The following is a 4,463-nucleotide window of genomic DNA, read 5'->3' as shown; positions in this document are numbered from 1 at the left end:
TGCAAGGAAGCAACGGGGCGGTGCAGCGCGGGCCGAACCTACGATTTTCAAAACTGAAGGCTCGACCAATCCCCGGCAAGTTTGTCTGTGCGGCTGCAAAAACCTAAGCCAATCAAGTAAAAGGAAGCACCAGTCCGGCCATCTATTGGCTACCTGGATTGGCAGTCTGCGGGACTAAGAGGCGGGGAAAGGAAGCTTTGAAACTTTAACCCGCACGGCTTCCGGGAACGGCGGCGCGCGGCCTAGAGAGGAAGTCGCCCGCGGTGGGGGTTGCGCGCGCAGGACCTCGCACGCCGGAACTACAAGTCCCAGCGTGCACTGCGAGTGCCCTAGGGGGCGTGGGACGTGCGTGGGGCCTTAAGTCGTGGACCTGGAGGTCGTGCTCTTTCTGGGAGTCTTATGCTTTGCCATTGCCATTACTTAACCCAATTTGTCCTCTATACGAGATGACAACCTTCTGACCTCTGCCACTTTTGAGAAATAATACTTGCTATAGACTTGATAATGTTTCTTAATGATTTCAACTTAAAATTACAAACTGAAACAGCACTTACATGCAAAATTTATGATACAGTGAAATCATTTCGATGACAATTAACAGTGTTTGAGTCACAAGTAAAGCCAAGTTGCTTATATGCTTCCCATGCTGTCAAATGTTAAAACAAGAATCCAGATCTCTGTTCCCACACAAATTGGCAGCAGGTATATTTTCCAAGCTCAAACTGCAGTTCCAGCATAGTTTTTCAGACTTTGATGCAAATGCAAAGGAAATTTCTGTTATTTCAAAATCCATTTAACTGTGCGATCCAGTAGTTTCCACCCAATCTCCAGTTGGGAGTGCTTAATCTGCAATGTGATGACCTGCTAAAAGGCAAATATCAAGAGAAGAATCTAACAGAATTCTACAAAGGCCTTCCTGGTGATGAATATGATTGATTGAAATCATCTGCTCAGGGGCGTATATCAGCATCTGGCAGTACATATCTGTGTGAAAAGACATTTCAAAAAGGAAGTGGGTAAAAATCTCACTGTAGATCTGCATTAACAGATGAACATCGCAATCGAGTTTTAATGATAGGGAACACTAACTGAGCCACAATTAAGAAAATATTATTCTCCACGCCTCACCCTTATCCCCCAAATAGAATTCTATTGTTATTAGTAGGCATATACCTTTAAAAATTATATTCAATTATTATTACTATATTTTGAATTACATCAATTTTTAAAATTGTAGATATTTGTTTCCTCTCTTGTTAGGTAAGTACCTACGTAATATCCGAGATTTTGCCTCTTGGCCCACAAAGCCGAAAGTATTTACTGTCTAGACTTCATAGAAGTTTGCTTATCCCTACGCAAGAACAACATTTCTGGAACTAAACACGGGTACCCAGTTAGGAACGTGCAACTCAGTCCACGGGACACGCGACCGCAGCTCCTAGCCCAGTTATGATACTTTGCCCACCGGGCAGCTGCCAGCGACTCCCTCGCTTCAGGTGCTGCTGGACTGGCGTTAAAGCCCAGCGGGGCAGACAGCGCACGCGCAGCCGAGTCTCCCGCAGGCACGTCAGCGCAGGCGCAGGTGGTGAGAAGCCACTGATTTGGCGCCTGACTGCTGGGCTGACGGGAGCACGTTCCAGGCACTTTAGTTTCCAGGCACTTTAGTTTCCAGGCTGTTTGTGCCGGAGGATCTGGCGACCAGCGAAGGACAGGCTACCCTTGATGGGGCTTCATGCTGCGGTTGGTGGATGGACCTGGGGGCAGGTCCTGGCTTCTTGGACACCTCAGATTATTCTGAATGAGGGTTTCTTTTTCTTTTCTCTCCCTCCCAACCTCCCTCCCTCCCTCCCTTCCTTCTTTCCAACATTTTAATTGTGAAATATAGCACACATCTAGAAAAAGGCACAAAACAGAGATATACAGCTTATTAGTTTGTCAAAATCGTTCCTTAAAAACCACCTCCAACGGCAAGAAATAGAGCTTGGCCAGCTTCCCAGAAACACCCCTGCTCCCTCCCCCAAAGTAAAACCTTTAAAAAAGTATGGTAATCATTGTATTGTATTGCTTGTACAGTAGTCTCCCCTTATCCATGGTTTCACTTTCCGTGTTTCAATTACTGGGGTCAAATGCAGTCTAAAACTATTACATAGAAAATTCCAGAAGTAAATAATTCATAAGTTTTAAATTGTGCTGTGTTCAGAGTGGGGTGTTGAAATCTCACGCCACCTGCTCTATCCAGCTGGTGACAAGAATCAACCCTTGTCTAGTGTATCCCACCCGTTAGTCACTTACTGTCTTGGTTAGCGGATCAACTGTCGAGGTATCGCAGTGCTTGTGTTCAAGTGACCCTTATTTTACTTAATAATGGCCCCAAAGCACCAGAGTAGTGATGCGAGCAATTCGGATATGACAAAGAGAAGCCATAAAGTGTTTCCTTTAAGTGAAAGGTGAAAGTTCTCAATTTAATAAGGAAAGAAAAAAATCGTATACTAAGATTACTAAGATCTATGGTAAGAATGAATCTTCTATCTGTGAAGTTGTGAAGAAGGAAAAAAAAACTCGTGCTAGTTTTGTTGTCACACCTCAAAGTGCAAATGTTACAGCCATAGTGCCCAATAACTGCTTAGTTAGGTTGGAAAAAGCATTAAATTTGTACAATAAGATATTTTGAGAGACCACATTCACATAGCTTTTATTACAGTATATTGTTATAATTGTTCTATTTTATTATTGTCAGTCTCTTACGGTGCCTAATTTATAAATTAAACTTTATCATAGGTATGTATGTATAGGAAAAAACTTGGTATATATAGAGTCTGGTACTATCTGAGGTTTTAGGCATCCACTGGGGATCTTGGAAGGTATCCCCCATGGATAAGGGGGACTACCGTATAGTTTTACCACCCAAAACATGCATCTCTCAACATTATAGTTTTGTTTGTGTTTAAAAAAAAAAAAAGTGTTATACAGTTTGCTCTTGTGTCTGGCACCTTTTGCTCAATATTATGTGAGATTCATCCATGCTGTTGTTTGTGGCTCTAGTTCCTTAATTCTTATTGCTGCTGTATAAAAGTACAATTTATGAGTATTTTGTAATTTTAATTCATTCTACTGATGATGGATATTTGGGATACGGGTTTTTTTCCCCCCAAATTTCTGCTATTATGAATAGTGCTGCTATAAATCTTCTAACACTCTGAACAGCTCTTGGAAAAAAAAATAGCATTATCCCTTTTTAGGGTTGAGGAAAACCATCTCAGAAAGGTTAAGTCATTTCCTCAAGACTATGACACTAGTGAGTGGGGGAGTCAGATTCTAACTGCAGACTCTGCCTCCTGAGAAGTTTCCAGAATCTTTCTGTGTAGAAGTTACTAGAGGAGTGTGGAAGTTAGCAGCACCTCTCAGGGAGGACCTCTGATCAGCTACCAATGCCAGGGGCTGGCCCTCCTTGTTCTTTTGTTTTAACCAACTTTATTGAGGTATAATTATATATGACTATATTTTATTTTTTAATTTTATTATTTATTGAGGTATAGTTGATTTACAATGTTGTGTTAGTTTCTGGTGTACAGCAAAGTGATTCAGTTATACATATACATTCTTTTCTGTACTCTTTTCCATTATTGTTTATTACAGGATACTGAATATAGTTCCCTGTGCTATACAGTAGGACCTTGTTTATATGACTATATTTTAAATGTCCAGTTCAGTGAGTTTGGGCAAATGTATGCACCTGTGATCAAAATAAGCACACTTCCAGCCCCTCAGAAATGTCCCCCCTGCCGCTTTGTACTGCAAAATGTGCTTTGTGTCTCACTCCTTCCATTCAGCTTTATATTTTTGGGAATCACCCATATTGTGGGTCTCAGTATTTGGTTCCCTTTTTATTGCTGAATAGTATTCAGTTGTGTAAATATACCACAACGTGTCTATTCATTCATCATTTTGGTTGTTTCCAGTGTGGGGCTATTGTGAAGAAAGCTGCTATGAACATTCATAGAGAACTCTTTGTGGATTTATGTTTACGTTTCTCTTGTGTAAATATGTAGGAGTCGAATTGCTGAGGCGTATAGCTAGCGTATGTGTAACTTTATAAGATAGTTTTCTAAAGTTGTGCCATTTCACACTTCCACAAGCAGTTGATGCATATTCCACTTGCTCCCCATCTTCCCTACTTCGTAGAAGACCCCACAGTTTTCTGACCCTGCTCTGAAATTCCAGTCACTCCAGCTGCCCCTAGGTCTGATACCTGCCTCCTCAGCTCAGCGGGGCTCCAGCTGGCTGCACCCCAAGGAGACAGAGGCTGAGTGGTCCTGGGGCTCAACCCCAGGTGTGTCCCTTCTCTCCAGCACTACAGTCTGCCTTCTCCTGCGGTCTAACACCTAAAAAGAGTTGCTCATATTTTTGACTCCAGCTTTACTGCTGTTTACCATAGGAGAGCTTATTCTGTACTAGTTCCTCCG

This window comes from Eubalaena glacialis, chromosome 10 (genome assembly GCF_028564815.1).
Source record: "Eubalaena glacialis isolate mEubGla1 chromosome 10, mEubGla1.1.hap2.+ XY, whole genome shotgun sequence".
Classification (NCBI taxonomy): Eukaryota; Metazoa; Chordata; class Mammalia; order Artiodactyla; family Balaenidae; genus Eubalaena; species Eubalaena glacialis.
The sequence above is the reverse complement of the archived record's forward strand: the minus strand, read 5'-3'. Positions refer to the sequence as shown.